Here is an 18,921-nt window from a genome sequence, read left to right as displayed (position 1 = left end):
GCCGTCAGACGCCCCAGAAATGGCGCATTCATAGGATGCGCCAATTCTGGCACTTAGCCTCGCTCTTCCACGCTGCCCTGGTGCGGTGGCAGGGGGTAATAGGGCTGGGGTTGATGTCAGCTTATAATGCCAGCTGACATCAAGCCCAGGTTAGTAATGGAGAGGCGTCTATAAGACACCCCCATTACTAACCCCATAGTCAAAGTTAAAAAAAACACAAGCACCCAGAATAAAGTCCTTTAATTGAAATAAAGACACAATTCTTTATTGTTCTAAATTAAACCATACTTACCATCACGCCCATTCCAGCTGAAGCCAACGATCTCCTGTAATAAAAATAAAATAATAAACCAACCTCATCCTTACCTTTCCATGGTTCCCAGGACAGCTTCAGCTCTGCTACATCGAGATGACAGGCTGGACCGCAGCAGAACGCCGCCATCCAGCCTGTCATCCCGCAGACACTGAGAAGCGCAGGCATGCTTGCGCTCCTCAGTGTCTCGCTGTGACGGCATCCAGATGAGCCGAGGTCATGTCCAATGAACTCGGCTCACCTCATGCACGTCACTTACAGCGTGGGAGAATTCTCACGCTGAAGCGCTGAGTGCAGGAGAATTTTCCCACGCTGTCAGTGAGGTGCAGGAGGTGAGCTGAGTTCATAGGACATGACCTCGGCTCATCTGGATGCCGTCACAGCGAGACACTGAGGAGCGCAAGCATGCCTGCTCTTCTCAGTGTCTGCGGCATGACAGGCTGGATGGCAGCGTTCTGCTGCGGTCCAGCCTGTCATCTCGATGTAGCAGAGCTGAAGCTGTCGTGGGAACCATGGAAAGGTAAGGATGAGGTTGGTTTATTATTTTTCTTTTATTGCAGGAGATCGTTGGCTTCAGCTGGAATGGGCGTGATGGTAAGTATAGTTTAATTTAGAACAATAAAGAATTGTGTGTTTATTTCAATTAAAGGACTTTATTCTGGGTGTTGTGTTTTTTTTAAATACTTTACTAGAAATTCATGGCGGTCATGTCTAATACTGGCGTGACCCCATGAATTTTGGGCTTGGGGCCAGCTGATAATACCAAGCTGGCCCTAACCCCTTTATTACCCAGTGAGCCACCGCACCAGGGCCCTGGATGAGTTGGGTACAGCGCCAGAAGATGGCGCTTCTATGAACGCGCCATTTTCCGGGGTGGCTGCGGACTGCAATTTGCAGCGGGGGGGGCCCAGAAAGCTTGGGCCTCCCTGCGCTGCAGATTCCAGCCCCCAGCTGCCTAGTTGTACCTGGCTGGACACAAAAATAGGGCGAAGCCCCACGTATTTTTTTTTTAATTATTTCATGAAATTCATGAAATAATTAAGAAAAAAAGGCCTTCCCTATATTGTTGTGTCCGGCCAGGTACAAATAGTCAGCTGGTGGTTGGGGGCAGCCCGTTCCTGCCTGCTGTACCTGGCTGGACACAAATATAGTGCGAAGCCCCACTTCAATTTTTTTTAATTATTTCAGGAAATTCATGAAATAATTAAGAAAAAAAGGCCTTCCCTATATTGTTGTGTCCGGCCAGGTACAAATAGGCAGCTGGTGGTTGGGGGCAGCCCGTTCCTGCCTGCTGCACCTGACTGGACACAAATATAGTGTGAAGCCCCACTTCAATTTTTTTAAATTATTTCAGGAAATTCATGAAATAATTAAAAAAAAATTGACGTGGGGCTTCGCACTATATTTGTGTCCAGTCAGGTGCAGCAAGCAGGAACGGGCTGCCCCCAACCACCAGCTGCCTATTTGTACCTGGCCGGACACAATAATATAGGGAAGCCCTTTTTTTCTTAATTATTTCATGAAATAAGTTAAAGAAAATTGACGTGGGGCTTCGCCCTGTTTTTGTGTCCAGCCAGGTACAACTAGGCAGCTGGGGGCTGGAATCCGCAGCGCAGGGAGGCCCAAGCTTTCTGGGCCACCCCCGCTGCAAATTGCAGTCCGCAGCCACCCCGGAAAATGGCGCGTTCATAGACGCGCCATCTTCTGGCGCTGTACCCAACTCATCCAGGGCCCTGATGCGGTGGCTCACTGGGTAATAAAGGGGTTAGGGCCAGCTTGGCATTATCAGCTGGCCCTAAGCCCAAAATTCATGGGGTCACGCCAATATTAGACATGACCACCATGAATTTCTAGTAAAGTATTTAAAAAAAACACAACACCCAGAAAAAAGTCCTTTAATTGAAATAAACACACAATTCTTTATTGTTCTAAATTAAACCATACTTACCGTCACGCCCATTCCAGCTGAAGCCAACGATCTCCTGAAATAAAAGAAAAATAATAAAGCAACATCATCCTTACCTTTCCATGGTTCCCATGACAGCTTCAGCTCTGCTACATCGAGATGACAGGCTGGACCGCAGCAGAACGCTGCCATCCAGCCTGTCATCCCGCAGACACTGAGAAGCGCAGGCTTGCTTGCGCTCCACAGTGTCTCTCTGTGAGGGCATCCAGATGAGCCGAGTTAATGTCCAATGAACTCGGCTCACCTCATGCACGTCACTGACAGCGTGGGAAAATTCTCCTGCACTCAGCGCTTCAGCGTGGGAGAATTCTCACGCTGAAGCGCTGAGTGCAGGAGAATTCTCCCACGCTGTCAGTGACGTGCAGGAGGTGAGCTGAGTTCATTGGACATGAGCTCACCTTATGCACGTCACTGACAGCGTGGGAGAATTCTCCTGCACTCAGCGCTTCAGCGTGAGAATTTTCCCACGCTGTCAGTGACGTGCATGAGGTGCACCGAGTTCATTGGACATGAACTCGTCTCATCTTTATGCCGTCACAGCCAGACACTGCAGAGCGCAAGCATGCCTGTGCTTCTCAGTGTCTGCGGGATGACAGGCTGGATGGCAGCGTTCTGCTGCGGTCCAGCCTGTCATCTCGATGTAGCAGAGCTGAAGCTGTCGTGGGAACCATGGAAAGGTAAGGATGATGTTGCTTTATTATTTTTCTTTTATTGCAGGAGATCGTTGGCTTCAGCTGGAATGGGCGTGATGTTAAGTATGGTTTAATTTAGAACAATAAAGGATTGTGTCTTTATTTCAATTAAAGGACTTTATTCTGGGTGTTTGTGTTTTCTTTTAACTTTGACTATGGGGTTAGTAATGGGGGTGTCTTATAGACGCCTCTCCATTACTAACCTGGGCTTGATGTCAGCTGGCATTATAAGCTGACATCAACCCCAGCCCTATTACCCCCTGCCACCGCTACAGGGCAGCGTGGAAGAGCGAGGCTAAGTGCCAGAATTGGCGCATCCTATGAATGCGCCATTTCTGGGGCGGCTGACGGCTGGTGTTTCTAGCCTGGGAGGGGGCCAATATTCATGGCTCCCTTCCTGGGCTATTAATATCAGCCCCCAGCTGTCTGCCTAGCCTTTGCTAGCTATTAAATTAGGGGGGACCCCACGTCATTTTTTGGGGGGGTCCCCCATTTTAATAGCTAGTAAAGGCTAGGCATTCAGCTGGGGGCTGATATTAGTAGCCTGGGAAGCTCCGTGGGTATTACCCCCTTCCCAGGCTTCAAACATCTGCCCCAGCTGTCTGCTTAACCTCCGCTAGAGACTAAAATTAAGGGGAACCCCACGCCAATTTTTTTTAATAATAAATCCTTTATTTTAATACTAAATGACAAGTACAGTAACCAACACTATCACTGTACTTCATATATATGTGACTGACATGTTTCTATCTATCTAATCTATGTGTGAAGCTCTATTCTGTCTGTTATAAATTGTCGGGTACAGATGCTGAATTGCCGGCCGGCTTTTTTAAAGAGACGGTGCATGAAAACACTATTATTTTTTTTAATAAATCCTTTACACTAAATGACAAGTACAGTAAGCAACATTGTCACTGTACTTCATATATATGTGACTGACATGTTTCTATCTATCTAATCTATGTGTGAAGCTCTATTCCGTCTGTTATAAATTGTCGGGTACAGATGCTGAATTGCCGGCCGGCTTTTTTAAAGAGACAGTGCAAGAAAACACTATTATATTTTTTAATAAATCCTTTACACTAAATGACAAGTACAGTAAGCAACACTGTCACTGTACTTCAAATATATGTGACTGACATGTTTCTATCAATCTAATCTATGTGTGAGGCTCTATTCCTTCTTGTCTAAATTGTCGGGTACCGGTGTATGCCGCTGCTGAATTGCCGGCCGGCTTTTTTAAAGAAAGCGTCTTCTGAGCAGTTTGTCAGCTTTTGGACACCTCTGAAGGTGTTTTCTATGTGTTTCTATGTGTTTTTGTTTGCCTGCCATTGGTTTTAACGGTGTTCGACGGTGTTCGACGAACAGTTCCTCGAACATCCCGGTGTTCGACGAACCGAACCGAACCCGAACACTACGGGGGTGGCTCAACACTAGTGAGCACACAGCGACCGTGCCCTCTGCAGAAGGCCATCTAGTCTGGGATAGTGGGCTAAAAATTGCTGGACAACCAGGTTCAACACGTGAGCCATACAAGGCACGTGTGTGACATTGCCCCGGCGAAGGGCCGCACCCAGGTTTACAGCATTGTCGCACACGGCCTTCCCTGGTTTCAGGTCCAGTGGAGACAACCATTCATGAAATTGGTTCTCCAGAGCTGACCACAACTCCTTAGCTGTGTGACTCACATTTCCCAGACATTTCAAAGTAAAAACCGCCTGATGACGTTGAGCCCTACTGCCAGCATAGTAAGGAGGTGTGCATTATCCCTTCTGCGCAGTTAGAAAGCTTGTGGCATGACCAGACAGGCTTTGGGTGCAGGGGGAAGACCGAGAGGAGGTTGAGGAGGCAGAAGCAGTGGAGGAACTTTGACATAAAGAGGATTGACGCACAACTCGTGGGGACGGCAAGACTTGGACAGCAGCCCCTTGTCCTGCTGTCACCATAGTTACCCAGTGCCCAGTCAGCGACATGTAACGCCCCTGTCCATGCCTACTCGTCCAAGTGTCTGTGGTGAAATGCACCCTGTCACACACAGAGTTTCTCAAAGAAGCGGTGATGTTGTGTGCGACATGCTGGTGGAGCGCAGGCACACCTTTCTTTGAGAAGTAGTGCCGACTGGGCATCTGGTACTGGGGCACTGCGACGGACATAAGGTCTCGAAAATCCTCTGTGTCCACCAGGAGGAAAGGCAGCATTTCTGTAGCCAAGAGCTTTCAGATGGTGAAATTCAACCTCTTAGCTTTCTCATGGCTAGGAGGAAATGGTCTTTTACTTGTCCACATCTGAGGGACCGAGGGCTGGCTATTGTGCTTAGATGGGGTTGATAAGGGTGTCCCCGGCAAACTGCCGGTCTGTGAGGAAGATGCAGGCGGACATGTTAGGTTGCCTTGATTGGTGGTTAACTAATTCACAACTCTGGAGTTGTTTGCACAAAAAAACAATGGATGGGAACCGAGCAGAGCTGAGTGGCCAAACTGTGGTATTAGGCCAAAACTATTGGCTGGGTTAGATGCAGAAAAAAATTATATTCAATTTGCAACCTGATGGAGGTCAGTATAGATGGACTAATAGAACAAGTCTCACACACAGCTAGAAGCCCAAATATTTTTTCAGAGGTAGATGCAGAAAAAAATTGTATTCAGTTTGCAACCTGATGGAGGTCAGTATAGATGGACTAATAGAACAAGTCCTACACAAAGCTAGAAGCCCAAATATTTTTTCAGAGGTAGATGCAGAAAAAAAGTATATTCAGTTTGCAACCTGATGGAGGTCAGTATAGATGGACTAATAGAGAAAGTCCCACACACTGCTAGAAGGCCAAATATTTTTTCAGAGCTAGATGCAGAAAAAAATTATATTCAGTTTGCAACCTGATGGAGGTCAGTATAGATGGACTAATAGAACAATCCCACACACAGCTAGAAGGCCAAATATTTTTTCAGAGGTAGATGCAGATAAAAATTATTTTTAATTTGCAGCCTGATGGAGGTCAGTATAGATGGACTAATAGAGAAAGTCCCACACACTGCTAGAAGGCCAAATATTTTTTCAGAGCTAGATGCAGAAAAAAATTATATTCAGTTTGCAACCTGATGGAGGTCAGTATAGATGGACTAATAGAACAAGTCCCACACACAGCTAGAAGCCCAAATATTTTTTCAGAGGTAGATGCAGAAACAAATTATATTCAGTTTGCAACCTGATGGAGGTCTGTATAGATGGATTAATAGAACAAGTCCCACACACAGCTAGATGCCCAAATATTTTTTCAGAGGTAGATGCAGAAAAAAATTATATTCAGTTTGCAACCTGATGGAGGTCTGTATAGATGGATTGATAGAACAAGTCGCACACACAGCTAGAAGCCCAATATTTTTTCAGAGGTAGATGCAGAAAAAAAATATATTCAGATTGCAACCTGATGGAGGTCAATATAGATGGACTAATAGAGAAAGTTCCACACACTGCTAGAAGGCCAAATATTTTTTCAGAGCTAGATGCAGATATAAATTATTTTTAATTTGCAACCTGATGGAGGTCAGTATAGATGGACTAATAGAGAAAGTCCCACACACTGCTAGAAGGCCAAATATTTTTTCAGAGCTAGATGCAGACAAAAAATTATATTCAGTTTGCAACCTGATGGAGGTCAGTATAGATGGACTAATAGAACAAGTCCCACACACTGCTAGAAGGCCAAATATTTTTTCAGAGCTAAATGCAGAAAAAAATTATATTCAGTTTGCAACCTGATGGAGGTCAGTATAGATGGACTAATAGAACAAGTCCCACACACTGCTAGATGGCCAAATATTTTTTCAGAGGTAGATGCAGATAAAAATTATTTTTAATTTGCAGCCTGATGGAGGTCAGTATAGATGGACTAATAGAGAAAGTCCCACACACTGCTAGAAGGCCAAATATTTTTTCAGAGTTAGATGCAGACAAAAAATTATTTTGAATTTGCAACCTGATGGAGGTCAGTATAGATGGACTAATAGAGAAAGTCCCACACACAGCTAGAAGCCCAAATATTTTTTCAGAGGTAGATGCAGAAAAAAATTATATTCAGTTTGCAACCTGATGGAGGTCTGTATAGATGGATTAATAGAACAAGTCCCACACACAGCTAGAAGCCCAATATTTTTTCAGAGGTAGATGCAGAAAAAAAATATATTTAGTTTGCAACCTGATGGAGGTCAGTATAGATGGACTAATAGAGAAAGTCCCACACACTGCTAGAAAGCCAAATATTTTTTCAGAGCTAGATGCAGACAAAAAATTATTTTTAATTTGCAACCTGATGGAGGTCAGTATAGATGGACTAATAGAGAAAGTCCCATACACTGCTAGAAGGCCAAATATTTTTCAGAGCTAGATGCAGATATAAATTATTTTTAATTTGCAACCTGATGGAGGTCAGTATAGATGGACTAATAGAGAAAGTCCCACACACTGCTAGAAGGCCAAATATTTTTTCAGAGCTAGATGCAGAAAAAAATTATATTCAGTTTGCAACCTGATGGAGGTCAGTATAGATGGACTAATAGAACAAGTCCCACACACAGCTAGAAGGCCAAATATTTTTTCAGTGGTAGATGCAGATAAAAATTATTTTTAATTTGCAGCCTGATGGAGGTCAGTATAGATGGACTAATAGAGAAAGTCCCACACACTGCTAGAAGGCCAAATATTTTTTCAGAGCTAGATGCAGACAAAAAATTATTTTGAATTTGCAACCTGATGGAGGTCAGTATAGATGGACTAATAGAGAAAGTCCCACACACTGCTAGAAGGCCAAATATTTTTTTCAGAGCTAGATGCAGACAAAAAATTGTTTTTAATTTGCAACCTGATGGAGGTCAGTATAGATGGACTAATAGAGAAAGTCCCACACACTGCTAGAAGGCCAAATATTTTTTCAGAGCTAGATGCAGAAAAAAATTATATTCAATTTGCAACCTGATGGAGGTCAGTATAGATGGCCTAATAGAATGATGCTATGCCCAAAAGATTTTACTTCACTAGGTGCAGTAAAAAAATTGGTATTCTATACACAGGTGGTATATCTTGCAACACAGATAGGCTACTCCACTGACTAACACACTCTGCAATAGGCCAAAAAGGATTAGCTTTGCTAGATTCAGCCAAATGCTGTGAAAAAAACTTGCACAGCACTGCCACAGACCTGCCTGGCAAAAACTGATAGGAACTGATGTAACCTAGTCCTGAAAAGGACTGCAATTACAATTAGTCTTTACTCCCACAATCTATCTATTTAAGAGCACAGACCTGCCTGATAATAGTCGTAGGAAATGCTGTAACCTAGTCCTTAAAAGGACTGCAATCACAACTATTCCCTACTCCCAAGCTATCTGTATATTTGTGCGAAAATTGGCTTGAAATTAACAAGGTATAGCGCACACAGCAACAGCGGTGCCGTCTAACACGCAGCTGCAGCAGTGAGAAAATGGTGGCGACGGGGAAAATGGCTTGGTCTTATAGGGCAAGGACATGTGACATACACTGCCAATGACACATGCCCTTGCTTGTGTGAAAAAAAGCACTTCGCTCCGTGTGTGCGCTTGCTGATAGGCTGACAGATTGCACCTCCCCACTGTAAATGCGGGAAAGAGAAAAAAAAATGGGAGATCTTCATTATTCCTGCAGAGATCCATCCCCTGCCCCTCCCCCCACCCCGCTGTACACTCAAACTGCGAATTAACATTAATTTTCATCATTACTGAGAAAAAATCCAGTTATGATTTTGGTGCACGAACAGTTATCGAACATAACCTCGAACAGCCGAATTTTTCTCAAATCGTTCTTGTTCGCCCAACGGCTCGAACACCGCCCAAAACAGCTCGAATTTGAGATTGGCGAACAGTTCAAGTCGAACAACGCTCATCTCTACTCCTTACTACATTAACCTAGCTATTCACCTGATCATCCTGACCTACTTCTTCTTTCTCCATATCTTCCTAATTGATTGCTTGCTCAGTAAGTAGCATATTCCTCTCAAGATTGCCAATTGCCCATTGCCCTCAGTGTTGCTTTTTGCTTCTCTATATCTCACGAGCTTCCAGGTGGGTAATATGCTTACATCTATCACAGCGATACGCACCCTGGAACTCCTGCCCCATTTGTGCATACATGAGGCAGACTGACAATCAAACAAACAGTAAAGAAAAAAAGCTTGGAAAAATATAGTACTTCCAGGCTTTAAACTTCTTTCAACGGCTGCTTTTAACTCCCACTTATTTAGCAAGCCTCAATTGAGCTAGCCCTTAACGCTGCGGCCCTTTTCTGTTTTTGCGCTTTTGTTTTTTGCTCCCCTTCTTCCAAGAGCCATAACTTTTTTTATTTTTTGGACAATATGGCCATATGAGGGCTTATATTTTGTGGGACAAGTTGTACTTTTGAACAACACCATTGGTTTTACCATATAGTCTACTGGAAAAAGGAAAAAAATTCCAAGCGCGGTGACATTGAAAAAAATTGTAATTCCACAGTTTTTTTTTTTTTACCATATTCACTAAATGCTAAAACTGACCTGTCATTATGATTCTTCAGGTCATTGCGAGTTCGTAGACACCAAATATGTATAGATTCTTTTTTATTTAAGTGGTGAAAAAAAATTCAAAGTTTTCCAAGACCCGTATTATCTACATTTTTCGGGATATGAGACTGGGTCAGGGGTTATTTTTTGTGTGCCGAGCTCACATTTTTATTTATACCATTTTGGTACAGATACAATGTTTAGATCGCCCGTTATTGCATTTTATTGCAGTGTTGCGATGACCAAAAAAATCATAATTCTGGCTTTTTCATTTTTTCTCATTACTTCTTTTACTGATCGTCAGATCGTCTGTTTGTAGCATGAAAGGTCACTTGTTCATAGCATCCTGGCAATGACAACCACAGGGGCCTCCTGCAGATCCCGGGTTCCAACCCATCGGCGACCCGCGGTCATGTGACACGGACACCGATGGGAGGAACTGGTGACGTTCTTCCGCCGCTGCCATGTTAAATGGCGCTATCAGAGATTGTCAGTGGCATTTGACATGTTAAAAGCCGTGGGTGGATCGCGATTCTACGCTTGTCTGTTAGGGGCACATGACAGTTGATTAGATCAGTTGTCATGTTCCTGGAAAGGTGCGGACTCATCGCTGGAGCCTGTGCCTAAGGGAATATGTAGTGAAAGGGTTAAACTAAGTACTCTGTTAGTACTCTGATAGGATGTGATTCCTCCCGCTACTAATTAAGCAGACAGTACTCACATTGCATTGCAAAAAAAGATGCTTTAAATTGGGCTAGTAGTTATAACAGTAGTTATAGCACAGACTTGAAGAAACTGCACAAAACAAAACACTGCTAAAGGAAGCACTCAACAAGTCTACAGAATCACACTCGGCAGCAACAATTCCTGGTTTTAGCTCCCACATGTTTTCAAGCCACCTGTTTAGCAAGCCTCAGAATTGAACAATCTCAGACTGAGTCCACTGGTTTAATATGAGCACCTGAGAACACCTAAGAACAATTGACCTCTCCCTCTCCTAATTAGGCACACAGCACATACAGCCAATAGGGAAAATAGTGGTCTTAAATAGTGCTAGTAGTTATAATATTAAAGGAAAAAAGTCTCAATGAAATAGACAATTACGGGCAAAAAAATGAAAGAGGGGAGGCAGGACAAGAACAAGAGCAAGAAGCAGAAAAAAACAAGGAGATACCGTACGTCAATAGAAAAATCTTTGGACAATGCGCTTACGCTCTCTCATTACTTTAGCAGTAAAACAGATTAAAGTTCTCTCCCGAAGTTAAAATTTTGTCGCAATTTCGAACTTCAATCCCTTTCAAACTACTTTGGCTGTAAATAGATTTTCAGTAAAAAAGGCATTCTTTAGATTCTAGGAATATGATGTAAACATTGATCAAAATGAAGCAGTGTTGATTGACATATGTTTAGTTGATTGTCATTTACTGAATAGAATGCTTTAATGATATTAGGGGAAATAGACACAAATTATTTTAAGCAGAATATTGGCGCTGTTAATTTTAACACCAAAAATCCCAGCTATTACTTTATTAGATCTTGAGTTACCACATTAGATCAATTCCAAACTGTAATATGAAGAGATATAAAAGTCTTACATAACAAACTGGATAACATATAAATAATTTGAATGCTACTGCAAAACAAAAAAAAGTTTCGTTTAAATTGAAGGTAATTGAAATTTGATCAAATGTCGAACAAGGAAAGTTCTGTTGTTGTTTTGGACTATGTTTTATGTTGTAAAATGGCATATGATTTTTGAAGTCTGAAATAACTTATTATCAATTGGATAGTAATCCTAATGTTTTTAAAATTGCCTTGACGAATAAAGGATGGAACAGCATTAAGAGTATTAGATGACAAAATCAGTAAATAGCTAATTAATGAGAATCCAGTCATTGCAGTTATTCTTATCTTTCAAGGTTTAACAAAAATCCATATGGAAATATGGAAACATTTCTACTCCAACCCATTATCTCAATCACTCGGTTTCTCAATGAAAATGTCAGTTCCTGGGTTGATGAACACCTTCAACTTCTAACCCATAGAATGTTATTGTGCTTAAAAGATAGTTCTTGTGGATTAACAAACAAACAAACAATATTCTGTTTGGTGATATGGCAATCATACCACAATATGAAAACAAAGAACACAGAACAGTAATTTATATTTATTTATTCATTTATTTTACTCACTTATATAGCGCCATTAATTCCACAGCGCTTTACAGACAATATTGGCACTGTCCCTATAGGGGCTCTCAATCTAATTCCCTATCCGTATGTTTTTGGAATGTGGGAGGAAACCAGAGAACCCGGAGGAAACCCACACAAATACAGAGAGAACATACAAACTCCTTGCAGATGTTGTCCTGAATGTTGTCCTGAATGTGGGATTTGAATGCAAGACTGCAGTGCTAAACACTGAGCCACCATATAGATATTTAAATATATCTCAAATAGAGAACAATATACAGGTGTTGATTTATCTGCATATATATATACATATATATATATATATAGCTAAAACCACTCGGCAATAAGCAGTCCACATATTTGAAGGTTGCTCACTGAGCAGGTTTCCACTCACCGCTACCATTTGTTATATCCATTTGACATTTTAACTAGAGATGAGCGGTGTTCGACTTGAACTGTTCGCCAATCTCAAATTCGAGCTGTTTTGGGCGGTGTTCGAGCCGTTCAGCGAACACGAACAATTTGGAAAAAATTCGGCTGTTCGAGGTTATGTTCGATAACTGTTCGTGTACCAAAATCATAACTGGATTTTTTCTCAGTAATGATGAAAATTAATGTTAATACGCAGTTTGAGTGTACAGCGGGGCGGGGGGAGGGGCAGGGGATGGATCTCTGCATAAATAATAAATATCTCCATTTTTTGTTCTCTTTCCCGCATTTACAGTGGGGAGGTGCAATCTGTCAGCCTATCAGCAGCGCACATGACGCGCCCCTGGGCCTGTGTCGCGCTGCGTTGCGCACGCGGGAGCTTACCCGGAGCCGGATCTGTTTAGGGTTGTAGTCTCGTGGCGGTGACCCAGTCCGTGCCCAGGGAGTCAAACTGGACGGCAGTCTGTTAGCGGTAGAAAATGGTTGATGACTACGCCACCCGTTGAATGCAGCCAGGGGGCTGCTGCTGCAGGGCAGACCGCTGAGGCCGGTGGAAGGATGGTGCAGCGTGATAGTATAACCCCCAACGGGAGGGGTATGGCCTCAGGGCAGCCGACGTGGATGATGGGGGTAGCAGGAACCACTCAGAGACGGTATGGTAGCGTTCAGGGTCTTTACTGGTAACAACGATAGACCCTCCCGGAGTACTTGCTAGCGAACGGGGCCTGGTCAGTCCTTGAGCAGATGGGATCTCCCCTGGCCAGGCGTAGTTGTAGGCCTCCCAAGCTGACTGTACTCTTCTGGCTACCTTGCTAGAAGCTGATGTAAGTAGCCCACGTCCCTGAGTGTACCGTGTGGTGCTCACCCGTATGGCCGGTGACTCGGGGCCTTCTAATGGCTTCCGCTCCACGATGGCGGTGCTGGTCCCACGCGTGCGACCGGGCCTTCGGGCTTCTGGGCCAGGGGACCTGAAATCCCCTGCCTGACGGATTCTGCTGCTGGGTAGAAGTTAGTCCCCACAGCCTCGGACTCCGGGTCCGGTAAAGAATCTTCTTAGTCAGGGCGAGCTCTTTAGCTGCCAGCCCCTGACTCCTTGTGACTCTGCTGCTTCCTATGCTGCTCTTGTCTCTACTCTTCCTGGACTCCCTAACCCTGCCTCAGCCCCGGGTTTATACAGGGGAAGTTCTTCCCCTCCCAAGGCTGGGCAGGAGGTGTGGCATGCACAGGATCCCTGACCAAAGGACCTCCCACCTGCTCTCAGACGTAATATCTCTATCACTGTGACAACCAGACCCCTGGGGTGTCACACTCCCCCCTAGTGAAATTTAGTACTCCGGGACTAAACACTTTTTAGAAAAATATAACAAGGTATATCAAAGAACAATAAAATACAATAAGGAAACACAATAAGATGGTCACGGATGTCCGCAACCGGGTGCAGTCTTTGAAGAAAAGCAAAGGTGTCCATTTCACCAACACAGGGAGACGTAACCAGGTAGGGGTCTGTCCTACCCCGAGTCCTTAACAGTCTCTAGTCCATCCTGGGTTACGCTCCAACTATATACAAAGGATTCCCGGTAAATCCACCGAAGACTCCTAAAAACAACTAGAAACACAAAATTACACACAAGCAACAATAAACAGGTAAACATTGTAAAACAACTTAAATATTTAGATCCTCCAACGTGCGGGTAACTGGCCTCTAGTGGCCCTAGTGGACCTACGGAGCTGACTGTCTGGCCCTGAACTATAGGGTGTAGGAGCTGTCAAGGGTAAACTGGGCAGCTGTCTACCGGCTCTTTGTCTCACTAGGGGTACGGCAGGCTCACTATAAGCAGAGGGTGGATTCTCCTGTTCCGCTTGGGTGGAGTCTTCTGCCTCCTGGACCGGCTGCTCTTCCAGCTCTACCCGTTGCTCCGTAGGTTCTTGGGATGATGGTTGGAGGAAGGTGAGTACGGGTACCACAACTGCACCATTGACTTGAGTCCAAGACCGAGGGAAGTCCCCGAGCACGGTACTAACCATATCTTCCCTTTCTTCCACGGGTCGATGGTCTTCCTGTTCCTCCTCAGGGTTCCTCAGTTGTTCGGGGCACTTCTTCAGGTGGTCCCGGGATACAATGGCTGTGGTTTCCCCTCCGTCTTTACTGATGGTACAGACCTTCGGGTTCTCGTGGCTTGAGGGCAGTACGGTGTACGGGTCCTTCTCCCACTGGTCGTCCAACTTGTGGAGCCGTCTCTTCCTCTTCAAGACCTGCTCTCCGGGTACCAGGGGAACAGCGGGAGCATACTGGTTGTAAGTCTTCTCTTGTCTTTCCCTAGCCTGACAGAGACTTCGCTCCACGCTCTCCTGTACTTTCCGGTACTGCTGCTGCCTCTCTGTGTCCCAGTCTGTTTCTGGTGAAGTGTCCTCGGGCGTCAGGACTCCCATTTCCAGGTCAACAGGTAACTTACCAGGTCTTGCCCTCATTAGGTAAGCCGGGGTACAGTTGGTGGAACCTACCGGGATGTGGTTGTATAGGTCCACCAGATCGGGCAACTTCTCAGGCCACAGACTGCGTTCTTCCAGGGGCAACGTTTTTAGAAGATCCATTACCACCTGGTTCATTTTCTCACAAAGTCCATTAGTTTGCGGATGGTAGGGTGTCGTCCTTATCTTCCGGCAGCCATACAGATTGCAGAATTCCTGGAAGACCTCCGCTTCAAAGGCAGGTCCCTGGTCCGTCAGCACTTGGTCCGGGTACCCGTGTGGACGGCAAAAGTGCTGCTGGAAGGCTCTAGCTGCTGTTCGAGCCGTTAAGTCCTTGACGGGGACGACAACCAGAAACCGGGAGTAATGATCCACGATGGTTAACGCGTAGACGTAGCCACTTCTGCTGGGGGTCAGTTTTACATGATCCAAGGCTACCAGTTCCAACGGTTGCCGGGTGACGATGGACTGCAGGGGAGTCTTCTGGCTGGCCCGGTCCTTCCTTCTCAGATTGCACGGGCCACAGTCTCTGCACCACTTCTCGATGGTTCCCCTCATGCCTACCCAGTGGAACCGCTCGCGCAGCAGGAACTCCAGCTTTTTCCACCCGAAGTGTCCAGCTCCGTCGTGGTATGCCTCCATCACCATGGCTGCGTCTCTTCGTGGCACCACTACTTGCCAGAGTAGTTCATGCGTCCTGGAGTTAACCATTCTGCGGCACAACTTCCCCTTGTAAAGGAACAGTCGACTCTTCTCTGCCCATAGTTGTTTGGCTTCCTCTGGAGCGTCTGATTCCAGGCTAGCCTCCGGGCGAGTCAGCATCTCCTTCACCAGTCGGACGGCAGGGTCGCTGTCTTGCGTTTCCGCCCAGTTGTAGTGAGGTAAGGGGTTCAACGTAGCAGCCTGCTTACTCCTTACCCGGTGAGAATACTGGATAGTCCCATGACGGTGGAACGCAGGGAGTTCAACTTCTTCCAGTCCCTCCGGATCTTCTCCTCCGTCCGGCAGGTTGGGCATCCTGGACAGGGCGTCCGCGTTGGTATTGGAGCGCCCTGCCCGGTATTTAATTGTGAACTCGTAGTTGGACAGACGGGCCATCCACCTCTGCTCCAGGGCACCGAGTCTTGCCGTGTCCAGGTGTGTCAGCGGGTTGTTATCCGTGTATACGGTGAACCGGGAAGAAGCGAGGTAATGCTTAAAGCGCTCGGTGACTGCCCATACCACGGCCAGGAACTCTAGCTTAAATGAGCTATAATTCTCGGGATTCCTTTCGGTGGGTCGCAGTTTTCGGCTGGCATAGGCGATTACTCGCTCTTTCCCCTGCTGAATCTGGGACAGTACGGCTCCTAGCCCGACGTTACTGGCGTCGGTGTAGAGGATGAAGGGCTGGCTATAGTCCGGATACGCCAAGATTTCATCCCCCGTGAGGGCCATCTTCAGCTGGCGGAAGGACTCTTCCTCTAGCTCTTCCCATTTGAAGGGCGGCTTCTGGTTCTTGGCCTTCCGGGACTGGCCTATCAGGAGGTCCTGCATAGGCGCCGCCTTTTTGGTGAAACCGGGAATAAACCTTCGGTAGTAGCCTACCAACCCTAGGAACTGCCGCACTTCTTTTACGCTGGAAGGGCTTGGCCATCCTTTGATTGCGGTGATCTTATCGGGGTCGGGAGCCACTCCGTCAGCGCTCACCACGTGTCCCAGGTATTGCACCTTTGGTTTCAGGAGGTGACACTTGGAGGGTTTCACCTTTAGGCCGTAACTCGCCAGAGCTTCGAACACCTCCGCCAGGTGTTTCAGGTGGTCCTCATACGTTTTGGAGTATACGATGACATCGTCCAGGTACAACAGGACCGTCTCGAAGTTTCTGTGGCCCAGACAGCACTCCATTAATCGTTGGAAGGTTCCTGGGGCGTTGCAGAGTCCGAACGGCATGCAGGTGAACTCGCTAAGTCCCATCGGGGTGGTGAATGCGGTCTTCTCCCGGTCCGCCTCTGCTACAGGAACCTGCCAGTACCCGCTAGTGAGATCCAAGGTAGAGAAGAAGTTAGCAGATCTTAAAGCAGCCAATGACTCCTCTATCCTTGGTAAGGGGTACGCATCCTTGTGTGTGATACGGTTGATTTTCCGGTAATCTACACACATCCTCATGGTGTTGTCTTTCTTTTTGACTAAAACTAGTGGGGCTGCCCAGGGGCTACAGCTATCCCGGATTACCCCAGCCTCCTTCATGTCTCTAAGCATCCCCTTGGCGTGTTGGTAATGTGCAGGGGGTACGGGTCGATACCTCTCTTTTATGGGAGGATGATCTCCCGTGGGGATGCGGTGTTCTACCCCCTTGACTCGCCCGAAGTCTAACGGGTGTTTACTAAACACTCTCTCATACTCTTGAACCACCCGATAGACTCCTTGTTTCTGGTGTGAGGGAGTGGAGTCAGTACCCAGATGTAGTTGCTGACACCAGTCCTCCATGTCTTTCTTAGAGCCGTTACCTTCCTCCGGGTGAGATGGAGGCAAGGGTTCCACAGATTGTATAGAATTTTGATTAGTGGTATATAATTTGGCTAGCGTGGCATACCGGGGCAGGTACACTTCCCTCTCCCCGATATTTATTATGCGAACGGGCACCCTCCCATGGCGTACATTGACCACCCCCCGTGCTGTCAAAATGGTGGGCCTACTGTCTGAGTAAACTGGTTCTACCATTGCCTGGTAATCTCTACCTCTCAGACCAATAGCTGCCCGGCACCAAATCATCATTTCACTTTTTGGGGGCATGGCAATAGGAAAAGGGTCACACATTCTTACGCTACCAATCTCACCGCCGGAGAGTTCCACTTGTTGCCGTTGCATCAGTGCCCGGATCTCTTTCTGGAGCACCCGCTGCTCGCCGGAGCTGGCATTCTTGGCAACCTGCTGTAAAAGGAAAATCACCTCTGCAAGACAATTTTCAATTACATTAGTTCCTAGAGTTATTTTTGGGTGACTCTCATGTTTGTCAATATCTACAATGATCAGTCCCTGTGCGGCCAGTTCGACTCTACCAATTTTGATGGTCACCTCTTTAAATCCGATCTGTGGCACGGGCTGACCATTGCTGGCGATGATACTCAAGTCGTCGTCAGGGTAGCGGGTAATATCCGAGTCATTCCAGTACTGCTTGAAGAGCACGTACGGGATGGTGGTGACCTGTGACCCGGTGTCCAGTAGGGCACTCATGGGAATGCCATCCAGTACCACAGGCAAGACTGGACGTCCTCCCACATATCTGTCGCGCCAGTTCGATGGGCCTGGTGATCTTTTTCCTGGGGGTTGGCCCTCTACCCCAGGTTGTGCCCGTTTAAAGAACAGTACCTTTCCATATGTCCGGGTTGATTGCAGCGGCGGCAGATGGGTCGTCCGTCCTCGCTGTATCGGTCACTGGGTCTTCCTCTGGCCGGTGGGGTCCTCCTTGGTCGACGCCACGGGATGTCCTCCGGTCCGGATGCCAGCTGGATCTTCCCTGGAGTGGAAACCTGTAAAGACTGCACAGTTCGGGTTAGCGCAGCAACGCTTTTAGCTAGCTCTTGGACCTGATGGTGTAGGTCTGGAGCCGGGTCATTGTCCAAAGCCTGCGCATCAGCTCCCACAGGCCCTGCTGACAAGGGCGCCGCCTCCTGGTAGTAAGTGGTAGTGGGGCGTCTGTGGGTCACAACGCCACCTGGTGCCGGTTCTCGGAGCACCCGGATGGCTCTGTCCTTGAACTGTGCAAATTCTAGATGAGGGTCCTGTAAGGCCATTGCCCGCAACTGGGTGCGGTGGGCATTGCAATATAAACCCTCTATAAATTGTTCGGTCAACAGCCTGTCCTCGTTTCCCACTCCATTAGGGTCGGTCTGCTTAATGGCCCTCAGGGCCTCTTGTAGGTTGAGTGCATAGTCCCTTATACTCTCATGCGCTCGCTGCTTGCACCCGTAGAATCTAAGTTTAATCTCGGCTGAGGTGCGGGTATCAAAGGTGTCCTTCAGCCGGGTTAGTATCCCTGCGACAGTCTTCCTCCCAGGTGGCCAGGATTTTACTTCCCTTTTGGCTGCCCCAGTTAGTTGGGCCACCAGGATGCTCACTTTTTGCTCTTCTGTGAGGGGGTACACCTGGAAGAGGCTATCCAGCTTTTCTCTAAAGTCATGCAGGGTATGTGACTCCCCTGAGTACTGGGGTAGCCAAGCTGCTCCCGGGATATAGGGCATGGTGAAGGGCATAACTGCAACAGCGGTAGCGCTGGCGGGGGTTGAGGCAGTGGAGCTCTCCTCCGTATCCGACATCTT

Source organism: Phyllobates terribilis, unplaced genomic scaffold (assembly GCF_046119375.1).
Source record: "Phyllobates terribilis strain yellow unplaced genomic scaffold, ASM4611937v1 Scaffold_11__3_contigs__length_659146591, whole genome shotgun sequence".
NCBI classification, from domain to species: Eukaryota; Metazoa; Chordata; class Amphibia; order Anura; family Dendrobatidae; genus Phyllobates; species Phyllobates terribilis.
Note: the sequence above shows the minus strand (reverse complement) of the source record.